Consider the following 25366-nt stretch of genomic DNA (forward strand, 5'->3'; position numbering starts at 1 on the left):
TGTCAGAAGTGGGATACTTCCACTTGATATAAGTTGGAGAGCATAACACATTGGTTGGCTGAAGGGTAACAAAAGCTTGAATGGGCTTTGGAAAGGTATATAAAAGGCGACAAATCAGAATGAAGCATCTTTCAAGACAACTTGAAAATCCAAGCAGCCCAGCTACATAAGGTCACAGAAAGTCAGCTACAACTGGCCACGGGATTTACCAAGATTTAAGGCTTAGTACCAGTAGAACCTAAAACATCATTAAAAAAATGTACTCTGGTACAAGACCCGGAAGCTTTTCTTATCAATTTTGAATGGGCTTCCAGAGATAGCATATGGCCATCAGATTTGATGGCCACAATATCAGGCACCCTTGTTAGTTGGTGAAGGCCAGGCCACTCATCAAGTTCCTTACCCTACATGACCCTCAACCTATTCAGACATAAAATGGGTTATTCTTGATAGATTGGGAGTTGATGAAGAAACCTATTGTCTTCAGTTTCATAAAGAGAAAGGAACCACCAGTGACACCCCACAAACGTTGTTCTTCTGGGTTAAAAGATGCTGCCGACCACTGGCTGAAGTCCCATGAGACGTCCAAAGAGGAAATAATGGTTACAATTTATTTAGAGCACATTTTAGAGGTGCTCCCACCTGCCACTAACTTATTGTTGAAGCAACACCCTGGCATTTTACTTGTGCAAGCTATGAAGATGGCCAGCACTTTCACTTGGGCTCAGCGCTCTAAACTTTTAACAGAACCCATAAAAATGTCCATAGCTCCCCTACCGACAGTGGAGCTCTCCTCCTGCCACTCCCCAGTTGTGCAACATGAGACAACCAGCCTATGCCCTGACCCAGCCAGCCTGGCAGGCCAACAATATTATGAATTCAGATAATGCAGCCACATCACCATGATTTTGTAAAAGCAAAGACTGATGAAGGAAACCATGGAAGTAACCTGCTTGCAGCACCCCATATATTAAACCTACGAAGCAGGACCTAGCTATTAGGTTAGGCTTTGAGTAAACCATAAATGGGTGACTACTCTCTGCAGACAATCAGTTATTAGGAGTTGTGAGAAAATATGGTCTATTTTATGGTGTGGTTGTGCAACTTCACCCTGTGATACACTTACCAACCATTTTAGGACCAGTAGGTTTAGTTTGTTAAACCCTCTAGTGCAACTCTGTGTAGCTGTGACTCTGAGCAGCAAGCTTTACTCAAAGGAACAAGTGTAAAGCATTCAAACAACACCAAAACAATTGAAGAAAACAAATCAATGAGACACTCAAGAAATCTGACACCAATTTATAAAAATAGACTACATTTTATCTATGTTTAGACACCACAACAAAAAAGATCCACTGGAGGGTTGCAAAGATATAGACATTACAAGGCACAGTAAATATGCACTTTTTTACTCAACCATGAGCAAGCATTGGCAAATTCAAAAACTTTAGGCTAGTTGTATTGTAGTTGGTCAAAGTGACTTGGGGTGACCAATTCTGACAGGGAGCCAGTCAGGGGGGCAGCAAAGTCCTTAGAAACAGTTATCTCAGCAGATGAAGCAGTCTTCAGTGAGTTCCAGGCATGTTTAGCCTTTGCTATGGTTTCCTATGGGAGTGGTCCTGATGCAAGGGATACTGGATGCTGAAGATGCTTAAGGATGTTGTGGATGCGATGCAGTCAATGGGAGTCTTCCTGCGGCTACATGTCTGCCCACGAAAGGTGCGAGGCAGTCCTGTTCACAGGGTTGATGTCCCTCAAAGTCCTCTGAGGCCTGGTAGAAATGTATTCCTGACTAGGCTACCAGTTACCCAGTATCACTGTCACATCTAAATCCTTCCCTGAGTGATAACGTTTCTTCTGGGCGATTAAGCTGCACTCTAACTATTCTCCCTGGCTCAGCAAATGTGAGCATCGGTTCTTGGTCTCTGGTACTGCACAGCGGTGGTTGGCAGTGATGTAAAGATTTAGGGCTACCAACTTGCCCAGCAGGCTTCTTCAACTGTTGTGGTCCTGTGCTGTGAACAGGAGTTCAGCCAATGGAGCCTTGGTGGCTCGGGCTGGGGCTGGGCTCTGTAGGCGACTTCTCCATGATCAGGACACAGAAGGCACAGTTCCTAGGTGTCTTTGCTAGGTGTCAGGTTTAGTAGGCGCAGTCCGCGCCGGTGCAGCCTCTCTTTGCCAGTTCCTTGGTGCAGCAGAATGAGTCTTTCTGCAGTCCTTCTTCCAGTCCAGTCGAGGTCTCAATTCTGGGTGCCAGGCATGCCCTTTTATGCTGAGAAAAAAAGCCCTCAGGGTAGGATGCAGTCAGTGGCCAGTTGCCTACCAGGTTCCCTCCCTCCCAATGACCACTTCCTGGAAAATGTGGCATATGGCTATCCCAAGATGCACCATTCTGCACTCGCAATATGACAGAACCCCTCTCTCGGCATCCAGAGCTCCTTAGCCCAATCCAGAGGAGTGGCTATCAAGGGGACTACACACCGCTGAGAACCCGGTTTGGCAGCTAGTTTCCGTTTCCCTGTCCAATTGCCAACTTATCTACCTAGACAATGGAGCAGCCCCTCTCCAAGTGTATAGAAAGAACATAGACATAAGAAAGACTTACAAATGTTGATCACAGAGGGAAAAACAGACGAGTCAGAGGGTCACAGGGACAACAGCACCAAAACATGAAGAAAGAAGGTAGCTGCATTTTCCAGTGGAGGAGACATTTGAATGAGGAACCTTGAGTCAGCGGGAGGAGGAGATCTGGAATGTAATGCAGAGCTAGAGGAGGTCTCACGAAGAGCTGCCACACCTCAGTGCTCAATGGACCAGAAAGTTTGGGTTGTTTCTAATGAGATGAATGTGCTATCTGGGTTGGAGTGGCCATCTCAGAGAGGTGGAGGTCAGAGGAGTCTGGACTCTATGGAGTCTCAGCTCCCATCATCTTATTGCAGTTGAGAGCGATTTGCTTGGCATTGAAGGCCTTCCTTCCATCAATAGAAGGCTGGTTAAGGTGTTCATAGACAACACCACCGCTGTGTGGCACTGCAACAGACCAGCCGGAGTGGGATCACAGACCCTGTGCCAGGAGGCACTGCGTCTTTGGACATGGCTGGAATGCCAGGACATTTTCCAGGGATGCAACACCTGGTGGGGTCACTGAACACCAGGGTGGACAAACTCAGAAGTTGATGCCTTGTGGATCATGAATGGTGTATTCACCTAGAGGTGGTGCAAGGTCTCTTTCAGGACGGGGGACTAGATCTATTTGCCACTGCCAAGAATGAGCGAAGTCAGCATTTCTGTATGTTGGAGTTCCCAAGGCGGCTCAAGCTCAGAGATGTATTTCATCTGAAGTGGAAATCTCAACTCCTATATGCCTCCCCACTAATGCTACTTCGGACTCATGTTCTGAAGAAGATCAGGATGGACCGGGCCCAAGTCATCCTTGTGGCTCCAGATTAAGTACAGAGAGCATGGTATCCTGAACTACAATCAGGCTGCCCCTTTGGGTGGATCTCCTGTCACACCAACAGGACAGAGTTCTGCACCCAAACCTGTGCACGCTCTGCCATCATGCATTGAGATTGAACAGTGGCAGTTGAGAGTCTTCCATCTTCCTCCAAGTCTCTGAGGTCATCTTGGCAGCCAGGCATTCCTCCAGTACGACCCCATCCACCGGTGGGACAAGTTTAGTGGCTTGGTGCACTGATAAACATGTTGATGCCCTTTCTGCACCTTTGTCTGAAGTGTTGCTGTTTGTTTTGTCTTTTGCCCAGCAAGGTCTTACTCTGGGCATGGTAAAAGAGTACCTTTTTGCCATCTGTGCTTTATTGAGGTTGCTGATCAACCCTCCGTATTCAAGTCACCTGTTGTGACATATTTTCTGAAGGGCTTGTTTTCTGAAGGGGGACATGTTTACCTCCAAACCTTCTGTTGTGCCCCAGAGGAACTTTAATTTGGTTTTAACCAACTTAAAGTGCTCGCCCTTTGAGCTCATTCATAGTTGTCACCTAGGATTCCTGATGCTCAAGACAGTCTTCTTGGTCTTAGTGGCCTTTACATTGGCCAGCAGGATCAGCGAATTTCAGGCACTTTCCGTTCACCCTCTGTCCACCAGACAAACTGGTTCTTTTTACCTGTGACTCTTTCCTGCCAAAGGTGGTGACACCTTTCCTTGCCGGCCAAAGCATATTGCTGGGGACCTTTTTTGCTCTGCCTCACCCCTCCAAGGAGGAGGAAAGGCTCCTTTGACTGGACCCGAAAGAGCGTTCTGGTTCTACATTGATGGCATCAAGGAACACCAGGTGGGCGATCAGCCAGGGCTGAAACCACTGTGGTAGCTCGCGGAGTTCCCACCCTGGACATCTGGCAGGTGGCAAAATGGCCATCATTGCATACCTTCACAAAACACTACTGCCTTGAAAGTCAAGTCTGTTGTGACAGGCACTTTGCCCGTTCGGTCCTCCAGGACTTTTTGGTCTAATCAGTTTGCAGACCCACTTCCAGGGAGTTATTGCTTTGGTAGCTATCTATAAGGTAACAAATCTTCAGCTAGAAGTCTTTATCAGATGAAGAAGTTACTTTCCTTTGGTAACGCCTTATCTGGTGGAGACACTGTCTAGCCGCAAATTCCTGACACACCCTCCCAAACTTACCCATTCATGCGAACCTGTCTGTCTACCTAAAAAGGTTCTTGAAGGGCTGTGGTTTTGGCACACTAGTTAATGAGCCAGGGTCTGTGTTTCTGGTGTGGAAATAGTCACAAAAAGAAACTGATGTCAGCGTGCTGGGGTTGCGCCTATATAGGCACCGCGCATGTCACAACCAGCATGGATGACGCCATTGAGTAGCTAATCAATGGGACCTAGTGGCGTACAGAAGTACTGCTCAAGAACTTCTACATCCAGTTTGGTGTCTGGGGAATATTCTAAGGAAAGGAATATTCTAAGGAAAGGAATCTGCTGCTTGATAGAGTCTCCACCAGATAAGGCGTTATTGAAGGTAAGTCACTTGTTCATCACGCAAGGAGCACATATGGGGAGGGATAAGCTCGCTCGTTAAAGTTCCGTCACAGATGGTTTGCAGGAGCTCCATTGGTTACCAGTTGGTAAACCGATTCTTTTTAAAGCTTTAATTATCATTTATGAGGCCTGTTATTAATACACTGTGGGGGTCATTTTGACCTCGGTGGTCTTTTCCTAAGGCTGCCGAGGGACCACCGTGCGGAAGACCGCCAGTGGTGGCGGTTTGGCGCTCGGTGTATTATGACTCTTGGCAGCTCTCCGTCCTTTTCGGATGGAGAGCCGCCAACAGCCATACTGGCGGGCGGCGGGGAAGTGGAGGAAGCTCCACCTCCACCGCCACACCAACAGAACACCGCCCACGGAATCACGTCCTGTGATTCGGTGTGGCACTGTTCTGTTGACGGTGTTGTGTTGGCGGAGCTGCCCCCATGGATCCCGTCCACTCCCGGAGGATCAATGGAACAGGTAAGTCGATCGTCCGTTAGGGGAGGGGGGTTGGGGGTGTTGTGTGTTGTGTGCGTGCATGGGGGTGTACGTGTGTGTATGTAGAGGGGGTGTATGAGTGCGTGTATGCTTGCGGGGGTGTTGCGTGTTTGGGAATGAGTGTGTGTATGTCTGTGGGTATGTCTGTATGGATGTGTGCGTGTATGTGTGAATGTGGGTGTGCGTGTCTGACTGTGTGTGTGGATGTTGGCATGTATTTCAGTGTGTGTGCGTGTATGTGTTTTGGTGGTGCCTGCGTGAGTGTCATGTGTGTTATGTGATGTTGGGGGTCCGGGTGGGGAGGGGGGCCCTGCCACCTTTGGGCGGTGGCAGGGGTGGTGGGGGGTGTAGGGGACGGAGTCGGGTGGGGGTGGGAGAGACCCCTATCAGTGCCAGGGAAGGAATTCCCTGGCACTGATAGTGCTTACCGCCATGGATTTCATGGAGGTTTCAAACCGCATGAAATCCATGGCGGTCAGCCGGGTCCAAATACCGCTGGCGGTATAGTGACGGCCGCCGGGCTGGAGACCCAGATATCCAGCCCAGCGGGCGGAACGGAGAAGCGGCGGATGACTGGTCATAATTTTTTTTAAAAGACCGCCAGCCTGTTGGCGATCTTACCGCCGCTTCTCCGCTTTCTGCCAGGGTCGTAATGACCCCCTGTGTGTTTTGTTCCCTACTGGCCACGGAGAACGTTGAGATCAGCGTGCTATAGTCTTCGAGCTATCGAGAAGCTCAGGTTACAAAGTGGGGTGGGGTACAGATCTGTATCTGATCTCGGGGCAAAGGCATGGAACAATCTTCCATTTTCTCTAAAGCAAGATGCCAACCTTGTCAGTTTCAGAAAGCTTCCAAAAACATGGCTGTTCACTCAATCTTAAGTGTTTATTTTCCGAGGGGCAGGTTCCTTTCTTTTGTTTCAGTGTTCTTAGCGCCGAAATGCCTCTAAAGGCGATTGCTGCGCTTTACAAATGCCAAGGCCGTTCATTTATTCATTCATTTATAAGAAGACTAATGGGTTTTACCAAGAACAAGGATAGCTGAATATAGCTGATTCAGATGGTAATCTCCTTGGTTAGAATTTAGGAAATTCAGCAGTGTTTTGAGAAACTCAGAGGTCCAGAAGCACTTTTCTTGTACCACCCCGACACAGCCTTCAGATTTAAAGGCATAAATGGTCTTAAAAAATGCACCTTCGGTGCTTTAGTCCCAGGCACCATATGAAGCATGTCTAGAGATTCTGGACAGTGAAAGAAATGAGCTTGTTGCTATATCAATTTATGTTTTGCTTTCGTGATTCTGGAACTACAAATGTAACTTCGTTGTCCATTGTTTGCATCTGATTAGATTTAAAATAGTTAATCTGCAAAGAATAGAGCACTGTGTTATTTTAAGGTACACAAATTAATCTCTCATACTGTTTCCTGTCATGCGTTTTGAAGGTAGTGTTTTCCTCTGGTATTCATAATAGTAGAATATCTCTGTACACGTGTACGGATATTAAAACGTGTGTTAAATACTCATGTTTTGAGATTTGGAAACAAATTAAACAATAAAACTTGCTTACAAGATGCAACATTTTCTTCCATGCAATTACCAACATTGTTCATAATAAAGTTCATTTGACTGAAAACAGCACCTCAGCAGTATACTTTAGAAGAAAATGAAAGTAGTCAATGGTTCTCTTATACACAGACGCAGAGTAAGGTAAACAAGGCATGACCATGCCATCATAAGAGCCCTGGAATATACCCTTTTCTATCAGACAAAACAGGAATCAAATCAGTTCTTTTTATTCGCTGACTGAACAAGGATGCTGATTACTGCTGCGTTCTTGGGAAGTTGTTCTTTGTGTGCTTTGTTGTCCCATCGTTCAAGTTAAGGGCATTTTTGTGTTGGTTTCAGTAAATTCTTGCCTCTTAGCTTTGCTTAAGTAAGCATGTCTATTCTGTATGACAGATTTCCTTCTGCGGCTGCAGGTGTTAGCAAAGGAAGACTTCGGGTTTGTTTGTTTTGCTTTCCAGACTCTCACAATACTAAAATATTATTCTGTAGATTCTGGGGCAGTGAGATGGTTTTCTTCAGACCCAGCCAAGGAGAGCTTGGGAACCCCAGTGTAAAAGCTATTTATGGGTCCTTTTCTTTAGATGGGCAAGAAGGCTATTTTTCCCCTTCTGAATGAACTAAATCTGGCACCACCTAGTTATGACCATAAAATCTCAAGATCACCACTACACCATCTTGGTAACAACATCTGTGACCTTTGCTCACCTTTTTTGTCTTGATAAGTGGTATACTTAGAACTATGAGGCAGTGCACGCATTTAGAGGAAGGAAAGGCTTCCTGTGTGTAGAGCGTTGGCACAACTTGGAGAGAGGATTTGGTTATTTTCTGTATGTACAATGCAGGATGCCTGAATAAACAAAAAAATACACATATTTCATAAAACCACTAGGCTCTCTTAAGTGACTGCAGCCCCTTTGGAGTTACCAACAATACCTTCCTCAAGGACCACAGCATCCTTGTTAGGCAATCAAGATATATAATTATTGCAGCCAGGAATTTGTTGCTAGAGTAATGAGAAACCCTGGAAACCGTTTCTGATCGATTTGGACTGAATGGAAGTCTGAATTGAATACAGATAAGTTTTCTTAGTGATCCATTTATGTCTGTGGAGACAAACGCTGTTTACTAAGTATTGTTCATATCAATGGGAGGCAAGCCATTGCATTTGTGCTATAGTGGGCTTTAGAGTGGATCTACATAGAGAATTGACGCACATAGAAACATCACTAGGAGCTCTCGAAATTGCAGCTCAGGCTGATTCTGCAAAGCAGGTCGAATTGACAGCGACCATGGAGCGACATGCCCAACTGATAGAGCAACTATGCTGCCTAGACTTTAGGGCCTACCTGGCTAAGATGCACATGGAAGGGGGCAAATCAGGCCGCTTCTTGGCTCCTACACAGCCCAATACCATCCTCCCCTGTCACTATGATTAGACAACCCAGACACAATTGTGTCAATCAAGTGGACCTACATAGCGCATTCACTGCTCACTAACAAGCCCTATATGAAACTCCACCCATTGGTCATCAATCACACATCCAAGACTTCCTCAGTAGGATTACGTTACCTGCCATTGAGCCCCTAGACAGAGACAACTTAACATGCCTATCACCATACGGGAAATCTGGGGTGCTATAAGGTACGCAGCAACTAATAAGATCCCTGAGCTGGACGGGTTCCCTATCAAGTTTTCTAAAGCATAGTAGCACTTACTAGCTCCCAAGCTGCTAGAGATGTACCATGTATTACAGCACTGACAGAAGGTTGGCTTCTGCCATCACTTCGAGAATCCCTCCTAGTAACCCTTCCCAAGCCTGACAAAGACCCCCTAAAATTACCTTTGTACCCCCTGTTGTCTAAGCTCGGGTCTGAATATAAGATATTAAGCAAGATCATTGCTGGCCGACTGCTTGACCATATGCCTAACCTGGTCTATCCAGACCATAATGGTTTTATCCCAGGTAGATATACCAAGCTCGACCTCTGCCGATTACATAGAGTGATGGAGCTTTCTCCCGCCCAGTGGCCCTATACTGCTTGTATGGTACTGGATTTAGAGAAAGCGTTTGACACAGTGAATTGGGATTATCTGTTCTCGACCATGACCTCTGTGAGCATTATGGACAGGTTACAAAGACTCATTTGTCATTTGTATATGGAGCCCACCACCTGAGTGAAGATTGGCCACTGTATCGCCCCTCCATTCTAGGTGTACAGAGGAATGGAACAGGGTGACCGCTGTCTCTGCTACTTCTCACCCTGGCAATGGAGCCACTGGGGCAAAGGCTCTTGCAGCAGGGCCAGGCATGGGGCATTCTGCTGAATGGAAAGACTCATTTAGTCTCCCTTTATGCGGATGGTGTCTCAATTTACATTCAAGATATCCAAACCGGAATATCAGACATCTTGAATATTCTGTCATAATTCCGAGCAGCCTCCAGTCTGGGAGTAAACTGGGCCAAATCCTGCTCATTTCCACTGGACCCTGATTGCCCACCACAACACCTGGTAGTAGATTCACATTCTCTGTGTTGGGAGACCCGCACATTTTGCTATCTCGGCATACATATTAATCATGAGATGCAAGACTTTACCTCCCTCTTCCTCCAAATGGCGTTCTGGAGTATGCTTTCGCTCACAGTCCAGGGTAGAGTGTCTTTATCCAAAACGCTGATGCTCCCTCGCTTACTATATTACTGTCACAACCTTCCTGTTCACATACCTAGATCCATGTTTCATGCATTACATGCCACACTAGGCAGCTTCACCTGGTACAAGGGCAAATGCTGTGTCGTGCTCGCAAGCTGCAACTACCGGTGGACAAAGGGGGCCTAGGAGCCCCTAACTTTGGACACTGCTACCTAGTGGCACAACTCCAATGGTCCACCCATTGGCTAGCAGGCTGTCACACAGACGAATTCGGGCTACCCTCCTCTAACCACGTGCAATGTGTGGTACAGGAGACTTTGCTCCCATGGGCACGGCACCCACGGGAGTCTAATAATTTCTTGCGCATAGCACACAACAGTTTCCACTGTGGCCTACGACTCATGCCATCCACCCCTCCATATTCCCCTGAAATTCAGCTTAGTTCCATTGCATCGTTCCTCAACATGATTGGGAGGGAGGGTCTGTCAGCGGGGGAGGCCGCAGGATTGGTCACACTGGAAACTCTGTTTCACGACGGAACCGCTTATACCCTTTGATCGACTGCAGGCGGATTGGGAGCACCTGGCTGGGCACTTCCTAGCACATGGCCAACTATTAGCCGATCTGGGCGGGCTGTGGCACATCACAGACAGGGAGCCAGACCAGCACCCACTAATACATACACTCCACACCATAGGTAGGGGTCACTGACTTACCACATGTTTTGTCCGGGCCATAGCATACACCGCACATGAGCCGTCATCACCGACCCGCAGATGCTGGGAGAGAGACATAGGCCGGGAACTAACAAGACAAGGGTGACAGAGAGCACTTATATACCCAACAAAGCTGTCACCTAAGTTTCAGTACATGCAACATAACATTCTACATAGGCCTTACCTCGCACTGGTAAATATGCAAAAAATGTTTGGGTCGGCCTCTAACTGTCCCCGAAGCCAACAACTAGGGGCCAACATGGGCCATATGTTCTGGAGTTGTCCAGTTGCAGTGACACAGTGAGGAGAAATTGCAAGTGCACTAACGCAGGTGACTGGCCGAACCAACATGTGTACTATGGAGGGTGGCCAGGCAGGATTGTTCAGGCGCTCAGAAATTGCGAAAGCTCTGAATCGTTTTATTGACCTAGCACTACTAACGGCTTGCAGACACATCAACATGCACTGGAAGTCCCGTCACCTACCGGAACTAACCCACTGGTGCACAGCGACAGGCAAATGGGGTAAGGCTGAGGCTGTAGCACTGAGATGTAAAGAGGTTCGTGGATTGAGCAGGTTCCCCATACTCGCAGACTGAGAGACATTGCTCCACGACTTGCAGTCATTCAAGTAGGATCTCCCTGATTAGCCAACAATTATGCTCAACACTAGTGCTTCTTCCTGCAATCTGGACCAGTCATACCCCCTGTAGGAAGCCGGCCTGGTGTGTGGTGAACACCTATGGTGTTATCACCTTATAACAGGTCCAGGTATCCCCTATTAGTGAGGTGTAGACTGTGTCTAGGAAGCCAGGGCTCTCTAGAGGTAGCTGTGGATGAGCAGCCAAGACATATCTAGGAGACATGCAAAGCTTATGCAATACCACTACAGTCACACAGCACGTACACCAAGAAAGAACCACACTGTGTTGCAAAACTAAAGGTACTTTATTATGGTAACTGTAGGAGGCTGGCCTGGCTTATAGTGGGTACCAATGGTACTTACACCTTGTCCCTTATTAGTAGAGTAGTAGTGTTCTAGCGGCTTAGCAGAGCAGCCAAGGCTGAACTAGGAGACATGCAAAGCTCATGCAATACAACTTATATCATATAGGTATTATATCATAAGAAAGACAATACTCAGTGTTACTAAAAAATAAAGGTACTTTATTTTAGTGACAATGTGCCAAAAATATCTCAGAGGGTATACTCCCTTAGGAGGTAAGTAAAATACACAAAATATACACAGCAAACCAAATCAGGTAAGTAAAAGAGTCAGAAAGTAGTGCAAACACTGTAGAATGCAATAGTATGCAATAGGCCTAGGGGCAACACAAACCATATACTAAGAAAGTGGAATCTGAACCACAAATGGACCCCTGGCTAGAGTAGTGTGTAGAGGGTCGCTGGGAATGTAAGAAAACACTAAGAGTGTCCAAGATACCCCACCCCAAGACCCTGGAAAGTAGGAGTAAAATACGACTATTTCCCCAGAAGCACACTAAAGTTGTGATAAGGGATTCTGCAAAGACCACACCAGACTGGAAAGCATTGAAGACAGATTCCTGGACCTGATGACCTGCAAAGGAAGGGGACCAAGTCCAGGAGTCGTGAAAGTGTCCAGGGGGGCAGGAGCCCACTAAAGCCCAGATGAAGGTGCAAAATGGCTGCCTCCGGTTGGAAGAAGCTGAAGATTCTGCATCAACGAGAGGTGGTAGAAACGTCTCCTTCATGCAGAAGATGTCCCACGGCGTGCTGGAGGATTGTAGGAGGCTGGCCTGGCTTATAGTGGGTACCTTGTGGTACTATTTACACCTTGTTCCAGGCCCAGTTATCTTTTATTAGTAGAATAGAGGTGTTTCTAGCAGCTTAGGCTGTTAGAGGTAGCTATGGCAAAGCAGCTTAGGCTGAACTAGGAGACATGCAATTCTCCTACTATACCACTTATATCATATAGCACAATCTCATAAGAAAACACAATACCCAGAGTTACTAAAAATAAAGGTACTTTATTTTAGTGACAATATGCCAAAAGTATCTCAGAGGATACCCTCACTTAGGAGGTAAGTAATATACACAAATTATATGTACACCAACCAAAAACAGGTAAGTAACAGTAAGAAAAGTAGTGCAAACAATGTAGAATCACAATAGGATGCAATAGGTAGACATAGGTCTAGGGGCAACACAAACCATATACTCCAAAAGTGGAATGCGAATCACGAATGGACCCCAGACCTATGGGAGGTTGTAGAGGGTCGCTGGGACTGTAAGAAAACAGTAAGGGTGTCCAAGACACCCCACCCCAAGACCCTGAAAAGTAGGAGTAAAGTTACCCTACTACCCCAGAAAGACAGAATAGTCGTGATAGGGGATTCTGCAAGAACCACAAGCACCAGCAAAACACTGAAGACGGATTCCTGGACCTGGGGACCTGTAAAGGAAGGGGACCAAATCCAAGAGTCACACCAGTGTCCAGGGGGGGACAGGAGCCCACTAAACCCCGGATGAAGGTGCAAAAGGGCTGCCTCCGGGTGGAAGAAGCCAAAGATTCTGCAACAACGGAAGGTGCCAGGAACTTCTCCTTTGGTCAGAAGATGTCCCACGGCATGCTGGAGGTTGCAGAAGTGCTTCCACGCAGAAATACCGCAAACAAGCCTTGCTAGCTGCAAGAGTCATGGTTGAGGATTATGGGTGCTGCTGGGGTCCAGGAAGGACCAGGATGTCGCCCCTTGGAGGAGGAGACAGAGGGGGCGGTCAGCAACTCAGAGAGCCCCTGCAGAAGCAGGCAGCACCCGCAGAAGTACCGGAATAGGCACTTAGTAGATCTTAGGACAGCGGTCAACTCAGAGTCACAAAGGAGGGCTCCACGACGTCGGAATCCAACTCAGCGAGTTGGGCAATGCAGGATGGAGTGCTGGGGACCCAGGCTAGGCTGTGCACAAAGAAATCCTTGGAAAATTGCACAGAAGCCAGAGCAGCTGCAGTTCACGTAGTACACAGGATTACTGTCTGGCGTGGGGAGGCAAGGACTTACCTCCACCAAATTTGGACTGAAGGGCCACTGGACTGTGGGAGACACTTGGACCCAGCTCCTGTGTTCCAGGGACCAGGCTCAACAGGATCAGAGGGGACCCAGAGGACCGGTGATGCAGAAGTTTGGTGCCTGCGTTAGCAGGGGTAAGATTCCGTCGACCCACAGGAGATTTCTCCTTGGCTTCCAGTGCAGGGTGAAGGCAGACAGCCCTCAGAGCATGCACCACCAGGAAACAATCGAGAAAGTCGGCAGGATGAGGCGCTACATTGTTGCTGGTAGTCGTCTTGCTACTTTGTTGCGGTTTTTTGCAGGCGTCCTGGATCAGTCAGCGGTCGATCCTTGGCAGAAGTTGAAGAGGGAAGTGCAGAGGAACTCTGGTGAGCTCTTGCATTCATTATCTGAGGAATAGCCCAGAGGAGAGACCCTAAATAGCTAAAAAAGGAGGATTGGCTACTGAGAATTGAGGCTTGGCTACTTAAAGAGGTAAGCACCTATCAGGAGGGGTCTCTGACGTTACCTGCTGGCACTGGCCACTCAGAGCTGTCCATTGTGCCCCAACACCTCTGAATCCAAGATGGCAGAGGTCTGGGACACACTGGAGGAGCTCTGGGCACCTCCCCTGAGAGGTACTGGTCAGGGGAGTGGTCACTCCCCTTTCCTTTGTCCAGTTTCGCGCCAGAGCAGGGCTGGGGGATCCCTGAACCGGTGTAGTCTGGCTTATGCAGAGATGGGCACCATCTGTGCCTATCAAAGCATTTCCAGAGGCTGCTGGAGGACACTCCTCCCCAGCCCTTCACACATATTTCCAAAGGGAGAGGGTGTAACACCCTCTCTCAGAGGAAACCCTTTGTTCTGCCTTCCTGGGACTGGGCTGCCCAGGCCCCAGGGGGAAGAAACCTGTCTGAGGGGTTGGCAGCAGCTGCAGTGGAAACCCCGAAAAGGCAGTTTGGCAGTACTCAGGTTCTGTGCTAGTGACCCGGGGATGCATGGAATTGTCCCCCCAATACCAGAATGGTATTGAGGTGACAATTCCATGATCCTAGACATGTTACATGGCCATGTTCGGGGTTACAATTGTGACGCTACATATAGGTAGTGACCTATATGTAGTGCACACGTGTAAAAGTGTCCCCGCACTCATAAAGTCTGGGGAATTTGCCCTGAACAATGTGGGGGCACCTTGGCTAGTGCGAGGGTGCCCACACACCAAGTAACTTGGCACCTAACCTTCACCAAGTGAGGGTTAGACATATAGGTGACTTATAAGTTACTTATGTGCAGTGAAAATGGCTGTGAAATAACGTGGACGTTATTTCACTCAGGCTGCAGTGGCAGTCCTGTGTAAGAATTGTCTGAGCTGCCTATGGGTGTCAAAAGAAATGCTGCAGCCCATAGGGATCTCCTAGAACCCCAATACCCTCGGTACCTAGGTACCATATACAAGGGAATTATAAGGGTGTTCCAGTGTGCCAATGAGAATTGGTAAAATTAGTCACTAGCCTGCAGTGACAATTTTATAAAGCAGAGAGAGCATGAACATTGAGGTTCTGGTTAGCAGAGCCTCAGTGATACACTTAGGCACCACACAGGGAACACATACAGGGCATACATTATGAGCACTGGGGTCCTGCCTAGCAGGATCCCAGTGACACATGGGCAAAAACAAACATACATACAGTGAAAATGGGGGTAACATGCCAGGCAAGATGGTACTTTCCTACAAGGATGCAGAAGTGTTTCCTTGGCAAAATACCGCAAACAAGCCTTGCTAGCTGCAAGAGCCACAGTTAGAGAAAAAGGGTGCTGCCTGGGCCTAGGAAGGACCAGGATGTCGCCACTTGGGAGAGGAGACAGAGGGGGCCCTCAGCAACATAGAGAGCCCACGCACAAGCAGGAAGCACCCGCAGAAGTCCTTGAACGCGGGTTCAAGAAGTCTGAACACGGTGGTCGTCTCAACACTGCAAAAGGAGGTCCCAGGTCACCGGAGATCAACTCAGGGAGCTGAGCATCGCAGGACAGAGTGCTGGGGACCTAGGCTCGGCTGTGCATGCAGGATTTCTTGGAAATGTGCACAGAAGCCCTTGTAGCTGCAATTCACGTGGTGCACAGGATTACTGTCTGGAGAGGGGAGGCAAGGACTTACCTCCTCCAAATTTGGACAGTTGGACCACTGGACAGTCTGGGTCACTTGGTGTAGGAGGCTGGCCTGGCTTGTAGTGGGTACCAGAGGTACTTACACCTTGTGCCAGGTCCAGTTATCCCTTATTAGTGGAGAAGAGGTGTTTCTAGCAGCTTAGGCCGATAGAAGGTAGCTATAGCAGAGCAGCTTAGGCTGAACTAGGAGACATGCAAAGCTCCTACTATACCACTGGTGTCATATGCACAATATCATAAGAAAACAATACACAGATATACTAAAAATAAAGGTACTTTATTTTTATGACAATATGCCAAAAGTATCTCAGTGAGTACCCTCAGTATGAGGATGCCAAATATACACAAGATATATGTACACAATACCAACATTATTCAGTAATAGCAAAAGGAAGTAATGCAAGCAGTGTAAAGTTACAATAGATTGCAATAGGAGCACATAGGTATAGAAGCAACACAAACCATATACTCCAAAAGTGGAATGCGAACCACGAATGGACCCCAAACCTATGTGAGCTTGTAGAGGGTCGCTGGGACTGTAAGAAAACAGTGAGGGTTAGAAAAATAGCCCACCCCAAGACCCTGTAAGGTAGGTGTAAAGTGCACCTACAACCCCCAGAGAGCACAGAAGTCGTGATAGGGGGATTCTGCAAGGAAAACCAACACCAGCAATTGAACAACAGTGGATTTCCGGACCTGAGTACCTGTAAGACAAGGGGACCAAGTCCAAGAGTCGCGACAGTGTAGAGAGTGGGCAGGAGCCCAGGAAATGCCAGCTGAGGGTGCGAGGAAGCTGCCCCCGGATGGAAGAAGCTTGGTGTTGTGCAAGAACGAAGAGGACTAGGAACTTCCCCTTTGGAGGATGGATGTCCCACGTCGTGAAGAAGCTTGCAGAGGTGTTCCCACGCAGAAAGTCCGCAAACAAGCCTTGCTAGCTGCAAGGGTCGCAGTTAAGGTTTTTGGATGCTGCTGTGGCCCAGGAGGGAGCAGGATGTCGCCACTTGGATGAGGAGACAGAGGGGGCGCCCAGCAAGTCAGGGAGCCCTCACAAAAGCAGACAGCACCCGCAGAAGTACCAGAACAGGCACTTAGAAGAGGAGTGAACCGGAGTCCACCCGAAGTCACAAAAGGGAGTCCCACGACGCCGGAGGACATCTCAGAAGGTTGTGCACTGCAGGTTAGAGTGTTGGGGATCCAGGCTTGGCTGTGCACGAAGGAAATCCTGGAAGAGTGCACAGGAGCCGGAGCACCTGCAAATCACGCCTTACCCAGCAATGCAGTCTAGCGTGGGGAGGCAAGGACTTACCTCCACCAAACTTGGACTGAAGAGTCACTGGACTGTTGGAGTCACTTGGACAGAGTTGCTGAGTTCCAGGGACCACGCTCGTCGTGCTGAGAGGGGACCCAGAGGACCGGTGATGCAGTCTTTTGTTGCCTGCGGTTGCAGGGGGAAGATTACGTCGACCCACGGGAGATTTCTTCAGAGCTCCTGGTGCAAGAAGGAGGCAGGCTACCCCCAGAGCATGCACCACCTGGAAACAGTCGAGAAAGCCGGCAGGATGAAGTGATACAAGGTTGCTAGTAGTCGTCTGGCTACTTTGTTGCAGTTTTGCAGGCGTCCTGAGCAGTCAGCAGTCGATCCTTTGGCAGAAGGTGAAGAGGGAGATGCAGAGGAACTCTGGTGAGCTCTTGCATTCGGTATCTGAAGAATTCCCCAATGCAGAGACCCTAAATAGCCAGAAAAGGAGGTTTGGCTACCTAGGAAGGAGGATTGGCTACTAAGAGAGGTAAGAGCCTATCAGAAGGAGTCTCTGATGTCACCTGCTGGCACTGGCCACTCAGAGCAGTCCAGTGTGCCAGCAACACCTCTGTTTCCAAGATGGCAGAGGTCTGGGGCACACTGGAGGAGCTCTGGGCACCTCCCCTGGGAGGTGCAGGTCAGGGGAGTGGTCACTCCCCTTTCCTTTGTACAGTTTCGCGCCAGAGCAGGGCTGGGGATCCCTAAACCGGTGTAGACTGGCTTATGCAGAGATGGGCAGCATCTGTGCCCATCAAAGCATTTCCAGAGGCTGGGGGAGGCTACTCCTCCCCAGCCATCACACCTATTTCCAAAGGGAGAGGGTGTCACACCCTCTCTCAGAGGAAATCCTTTGTTCTGCCTTCCTGGACCAGGGCTGCCTAGACCCAAGGAGGGCAGAAACCTGTCTGAGGGGTTGGCAGCAGAAGCAGCTGCAGTGGAGACACCGGAAAGGCAGTTTGGCAGTACCCGGGTTCTGTGCTAGAGACCCGGGGGATCATGGAATTGTCTCCCCAATGCCAGAATGGCATTGGGGTGACAATTCCATGATCTTAGACATGTTACATGGCCATGTTCGGAGTTACCATTGTGACGCTGTACATAGGTAGTGACCTATGTATAGTGCACATGTGTAATGGTGTCCCCGCACTCACAAAGTCCGGGGAATTTGCCCTGAACAATGTGGGGGCACCTTGGCTAGTGCCAGGGTGCCCACACACTAAGTAACTTTGCACCCAACCTTCACCAGGTGAAGGTTAGACATATAGGTGACTTATAAGTTCCTTAAGTGCAGTTGTAAATGGCTGTGAAATAACGTGGACGTTATTTCACTCAGGCTGCACTGACAGGCCTGTGTAAGAATTGTCAGATCTCCCTATGGGTGGCAAAAGAAATGCTGCAGCCCATAGGGATCTCCTGGAACCCCAATACCCTGGGTACCTCAGTACCATATACTAGGGAATTATAAGGGTGTTCCAGTATGCCAATGTGAATTGGTGAAATTGGTCACTAGCCTGTTAGTGACAATTTGGAAAGCAGAGAGAGCATAACCACTGAGGTTCTGGTTAGCAGAGCCTCAGTGAGACAGTTAGTCATCACACAGGGAACACATACAGGGCACATACTTATGAGCACTGGGGCCCTGCCTGGCAGGGTCCCAGTGACACATAGACTAAAACAACATATATACAGTGAAATATGTGGGTAACATGCCAGGCAAGATGGTGCTTTCCTACACTTGGGTCCACCACCTGTGTTCCAGGGGCCACGCTCGTCAGGTAGAGAGGGGTCCCAGAGTACCGGTGAGACTGAGGTTTGGTGCCTGCTGAAGCAGGGAGAAGATTCCGTCCACCCACAGGAGATTTCTTTGTGGCTTCCAGTGCAGGGTGAAGGCAGGTAGCCCCAAGAGCATGCACCACCAGGAAACAGTCGTGAAAGCCAGCAGGATTAGGCGCTACAATGTCGCTGGTAGTCTTCTGGCTACTTTGTTGCAGTTTTGCAGGCGTCCTGGAGCAGTCAGCGATCGATCCTTGGCAGAAGTTGAAGAGAGAAGTGCAGAGGAACCCTAGTTAATTCTTGCAGGTCGTTATCTGAGGAAAAGCCCACTGGAGAGACCCTAAATAGCCCTCAGAGGAGGATTGTCCGCCAAGTCTGGTAAGCACCTATCGGGAGGGGTCTCTGACGTCACCTGCTGGCACTGTCCCCTCAGAGGCCTCCAGAGTGCCCTCACACCTCTGGAAACAAGATGGCAGAGGTCTGGGACACACTGGAGGAGCTCTGGGCACCACCCCTGGGGTGGTGATGGACAGGGGAGTGGTCACTGCCCTTTCCTTTGTCCAGTTTTGCGCCAGAGCAGGGACTGGGGGTTCCCTAAACGGGTGTAGACTGGCTTATGCAAGGAGGGCACCATCTGTGCCCTTCAAAGCATTTCCAGAGGCTGGGAGAGGCTACCCCTCCCCAGCCTTTAACACCTATTTCCAAAGGGAGAGGGTGTCACACCCTCTCTCAGAGGAAATTCTTTGTTCTGCCTTCCTGGGACTGGGCTGCCCAGACCCCAGGAGGGCAGAACCCTGTCAGTGGGGTGGCAGCAGCGGTAGTTGCAGAGAAAACCCAAGAGAGCTGGTTTGGCAATACCCGGGGTCCATAGTGGATCCCTGGGGATGCATGGAATTGGCTCCCCAATACCAGATTTGGCATGGGGGGACAATTCCATGATCTTAGACATGTTACATGGCCCTGTTTAGAGTTACCATTGTGAAGCTACACATAGGTATTGACTTATATGTAGTGCACATGTGTAATGTTGTCCCTGCACTCACAAAGTCCGGGGAGATGGCCCTGAACTATGTGGGGGCACCTTTGCTAGTGCAAGGGTGTCCTCACACTTAGTAACTTTGCACCTAACCTTCAGCAAGTGAAGGTTAGACATATAGGTGACTTATAACTTACTTAAGTGCAGTGTAAAATGGCTGTGAAATAATGTGTGCGTTATTTCACTCAGGCTGCAGTGGCAGTCCTGTGTAAAGGTTTATCTGAGCTCCCTATGGGTGGCAAAAGAAATGCTGCAGCCCATAGGGATCTCCTGGAACCCCAGTACCCTCGGTACCTAGGTACCATATGCTAGGGAATTATAAGGGTGTTCCAGTATGCCAGTTGAAATTGGTAAAAGTGGTCACTAGCCTATAGTGACAAATTTAAAGGCAGAGAGAGCATAAGCACTGAGGTTCTGAGCCTCAGTGACACAGTTAGTCACTGCACAGGTATACACATTCAGGCCACAAACTATGAGCACTGGGGTCCTGGCTAGCAGAATCCCAGTGAGACAGGAAAAACAAACTGACATACACGAAAAATGGGGGTAACATGCCAGGCAAGATGGTACTTTCCTACAGTAACACAAATACTTAAATGCTGTATAGGCAATACTCACTAGGAGGTGAGTAAATACACTGTTATATACACATTAGAAGTCAGTGATTAGCATAGAAAGCAATAGCAAATTGTAAAACAATAGAAAATAGTTAAGGCCCTGGGAAGAGACCAAACCATATTCTAAATAGGTAGAATGTGAAAGGCAGTCCCTCATCCAAGGAAGTGGAATCTGTAGAGGGGAGGAACATGAACCCCAAAAGGTAAGTACCAGGGTGCCCCCCCAGTGACCAGGAGAGAGGAGGTAAGTACCTGGTTTTTCTCCAAACCCACAGGCGAACTTTGGAAAGGGACTGTGCAAGAACCAAGCAAGACTGGAAGAAACCAACGGTGGAACCTGACAGAGGAGGACCTTCAAAAGAAGGGGACCAAGTCCAGTTCAAGTTGGAGTGTTCGTTGTGTCAGAAGCCACTACCCACCCTCCTGGAGATGCAGGATCCGGTCGACGATGGAGACAAGGAGTCAGCTGTGCAGCACCAGAGCAGGAGAAGAGTCCCAGAAGTGATGCAGGCGATGTCCAGTGACAGAAGAAGAGCAGCAGTCTGCCAGTGGTGTTGGAAAACCACCAGCAAGTCTTGGCAAAGGTAAAAGTCACAGATGAAGAGGTGGTAGTGGAATTAAAGGGACCTTTGGAGTGCCACCTGGCTTGCCACTGGCTTGACAAGTGACACAGGAGCGACAAAACTCCTTGGTATCCTCTGATACATGGGGCCAGTGAAAGTGAAGGACAGGTCTGTCCCGGGTCTTTCTTTGCCCCAAATGGCCTGAAAAGTGGATATCATGTGCTAGAGTTAACATGAACTCCCTAAACGTCAGAGGGATAACCAGTCTCCTGGTGGCACCAGGTTTGGGTTCCTTGATTCTGAGTATAGGAGGCTGTTATCCCAGTACACCTTAAGGGTGCCGCTGATATCCCCTGCCCCTTGTGCTGCAGCTTGCTGCCTTGAGCTCTGTAGTGCATGACAGGTTTTTTTGGCCTTACTAAGTTCCTCCCTGGTGGGCCCTTGCACCTAAGAACTCAGCTGTGTCTACTTGCAGCTCCTTTAGTGTAGGTTCTACCCAAGGAGTGGATTTTTCACCCTCAGGAGTTGAATCCTCACTGGAGGCTGGAGCAGGGGGTACCTTTTTACCCTTCCTGCTCTTTTGTTTAGGAGCCTCCTGGGCCATTTTTCCAGGCTCCAGGGTTCCTTGTTCTTGTTGTTTCTTTGCCTGTGCTCCGGTGAGGGCAAGGATATGCCCAGGGATGCCGAGCATTGTTGCATGGGCCTCCAATTCCACTTCAGCCCAAGCTGAAGTCAGTCTCCAAGTCATTATCTAGAAGACATTCCACAGGTAGATCAGAGGACACTACAACCTTTTTAGGGCCAGTAGCCCCCCTCCCCGCTGAAATCATTAACTGCCATGGGGTGGAACAAAGTGTCATTGTGAGCATCAGTCACTTGGTACATGTGACCAGGTAGGTGTTGCTCAGGAGACACCAGTTTTTCAGTCACCATAGTGACACTGGCACCTGTGTCCCTGTAGGCCTCAGCCTCAACACCATTGATTAGGGGATGCTGCTTGTACTTACCCATATTAAGGGGACAGACAGCTAGGGTGGCAAAGTCAATTCCCCCATCAGAGACCAACACAGCCTCAGTGGTCTCTCTAACTAGCCCAAATCACACTACAGTCCCCAAGGTGGGCCCAGCTACACTTTTGGAATGACTACTGTTATTGTTATTCCCACCACTACTGCTATTGCTAGGGAGGGGCACTAGGAGTAGAAGTGGTGGTAGTAGTGGTGGGGGGCTTAGTGTCTTTCTTAGGACAGGAGCTGTCTCGTGCCTTATGGCCTTTGTTTTTACACGTGTAACACCAAGGCTTTTTAAAGTTGGAAGAAGAGGAAGAGGATTTATTCCCACCCCAGAGGAGTTTTGTGGGCCTGATGAAGACTTTTTGTTTATCTCTGTCCCCACCCTTGTCCTGAGACTTACCTGCGTGCTTCTTTTCGTGGTCACCCCCTGTCTGGGATTTCCTACTCACCCTGGTGCAGACCCATTTGTCTGCCTTCTTTCCAGTTCTTGGAGAGAGGTCAGATCAGAGCCCACCAGGTAGTGATGCAGTTGATCAGATATACAGTTATTCAAAATGTGCTCTCTCAGAATTAGATTGTATACGCCCTGGTAGTCACTCACTTTGATCCCATGCAACTAGCCCTCCAGAGCTTTCACAGAACAGTTCGCAAAATCTACCCAATCTTGGGAGGACTCCTTTTTGGTTTCCCTGAACTTGATTCTGTATTGTTCAGTGGTCAAACCAACCCCATCTAATAGTGCACTTTTTAAAGCTGCATCTTCCTCTCTGACAGTGAGGGGTTTATCTCTGCCTTTGTCAGAGGAGAGCCACAAGATTGCTGCCCACTGCCTTTGGGGGACCTTCTGAACTGTACAAGCCCTCTCAAAAGCAGTGAACCATTTGTTGATGTCATCTCCTGCCTTGTAAGGTGGGACTATCTTGCTCTGGTTCCTAGAATCATGAGTCCTCCTTGATCCTAGTGTCCCTGAAGCTCAAATTGCTGCCACCATGAGGTGCTAACCCCAAACCCTGTCTTTCCCTCTCTACTGCCAAGGCCTCCCTATCTAGGGCTAGCTGTTGCTGCTGCAGCCTCAGCTTGGCCCCCATCAACCTCAGTTTCCTAAGCACCCTGTCTAAGGAATATTCCCCTGAGGTGGAGCAGCGGGTCCGCTCAGATACTGAGGAGACATGGGAATGCACAGAGGAGGATATTTCCCTCCTCCTGGGAACCTTCTGTACCAAACCTCTAGGAATAAAGTTGGGCCTACTGGAATGACCCCACTTCTCACTACCTGCAGTGCTTCTAACATGGCTATGGTGTTCCCCAGGTTCCTCCTGACCCTCCCCAGTGTAGCCTACGTCTACCTTGCCTAGGTCTAGGGGGTCAACCTCTACTTCTTCCTCCTCCTGGCTGCCAGCATTGTCCTGGTCAGCCTGGAGGAGTAAGCCAAGAAGCAGACATTTTTTGCGATTTCTCCATGTGTTCAGTTATCTACTGGCACACATCTCCCTAAGCTCTTGGAAGGTGAGACTCTAATATTGAGAGTCTGGGGCCTGAGAGTTGTGCTCTACTGAAGACATTTTCTTGCTAGAGTGGTGTAGGTGTGCCTAACAACTTTAACAACTAGGCCCCCAGAAAAGTTTGGAGCAAGGGCTATGCTAGACCCCTAGCTTACCCAAACCTAGGAGCCTAGGACTTTAACAACTAAATGCAGTGTGTACCTAGCTGCTAGTAATGGGCTTTCCTGTGGAAAGTAGCTAGTGATAGAGTGGTAAGGCAATTGCAAGTGTCTTATCCCACCGCTGCACCACTAATGTAGGGAGCTGGCGTGGTGTGTGGTGAGCACCTATGGTGTTATCACTTTATACCAGGTCAAGGTATCCCCTATTAGTGAAGTGTAGGCAGTGTCTAGGAAGCCAGGGCTCCCTAGAGGTAGCTGTGGATGAGCAGCCAAGACTTATCTAGGATTCATGCAAAGCTTGTGCAATTCCACTGCAGTCACACAGCACTCACACCCAAGAAAGAACCACACAGTGTAATAAAAATAAAGATACTTTATTATGGTAACACTGATACTAAAATACTGTATAATCAAAACTCTACTATTATATACACATTAGAAGTTATTGATTAGCATAGAAAGCAATAGCAAATAGTAAAACAATAAAAAATAGTGAATGCCCTGGGGGAGACCAAACTATATACTAAGTAAATGGAATGTGAAATACAGTTCCCCACCCAAGGAAGTCGAATCTGTAGAGGGGAGCTGGAGGAACTAGGAACCCCAAAAGGTAAGTACCAGGATGCCCCCCAGTGACCAGGAGAGAGGAGGTAAGTATCTGTTTTTTCTCCTCACCCACAGGAGAACTTTGGGAAGGGGCTGTGCAAGACCCAGGCAAGACTGGAAGAAACCAAAGGTGGATCGTGACAGAGGAGGACCTGCAAAAGAAGAGGACCAAGTGCAGTTCAAGTTGGAGTGTCCAATTGTGGTAGGAGCCACTACCCACACTTCTAGAGATGCAGGGCCAGGTCGACAGGGAAGACAAGGAATCAGCTGTGCAGCACTGGAGCAGGAGAAAAGTTCCAGAAGTGATGCAGGCGATGTCTCATGACAGAAGAAGAGTTGCAGTCAGCCAGTGGTTTTGGAAAACCACCAACAAGCCTTGGCAAAGGCAAAAGTTGCAAATGAAGAGTTACAGAGCTGCCGGGGACCAGCAAGGTCCAAGGGGACTCATCCCAAGAACGGGAGTCCCAGGTGACCCTCAGCAGTGAGGAGGGTCAGAAGACAAGGATGTAGCCTCCATAGGCAACTCACAGGCAGCAAGCACAGGAGTAGCAGTGAGGCCCACTCAGCACACCTGGAGAGAAGCACCACGTTGCTGGAGCAGCAGGCAGGATACTGTGCTTTGCAGGGAAGAGTGGTTGAGGCCAGGGCAACAAGGAGCCTGAAGATCCCTTGGAAGAAGAGCCAACAAGCCTTGGTAGCTGCAAGAGTCGCTGTACACAGGGGCACTATCCCGCAAGGGGAGGCAAGGGCTTACCGTCTCCCAAGTTGGACAGCTGCTAGAGAGGACCAAGGGGACCACACCAGACCACCACCTGTGATGCAGAATCCATGCAGTTCCAGAGGATTCACACAGCCGGTCGTCATTGCAGTCGGTGCCTGCGGATACAGGGGAGTGACTCCTTCACTCCAAGGGAGATTCCTTCTTGCTTCTTGTGAAGGCTGAAAATTCGTCACCCTTAGAGGATGTATAGCCAGGGAAATGTTGCAGTTGCTGGAAGGAGTCGGAGAAACAATGTTGCAGAGCGAAGTCGTCGTCGGATTTGCAGATTGTCGGTTCCTGGAGGGTCCAGTTGCAGTCCCGGTGGCCAGAAGATTAAGTAAATGATGCAGAGGAGTCCTGTTGGAATCTTGCACGTCGAATCTGAGGACCCACCCAAGAGGGAGACCCTACATAGC

The sequence above is a fragment of the Pleurodeles waltl genome, chromosome 2_1 (genome assembly GCF_031143425.1).
Source record: "Pleurodeles waltl isolate 20211129_DDA chromosome 2_1, aPleWal1.hap1.20221129, whole genome shotgun sequence".
Classification (NCBI taxonomy): Eukaryota; Metazoa; Chordata; class Amphibia; order Caudata; family Salamandridae; genus Pleurodeles; species Pleurodeles waltl.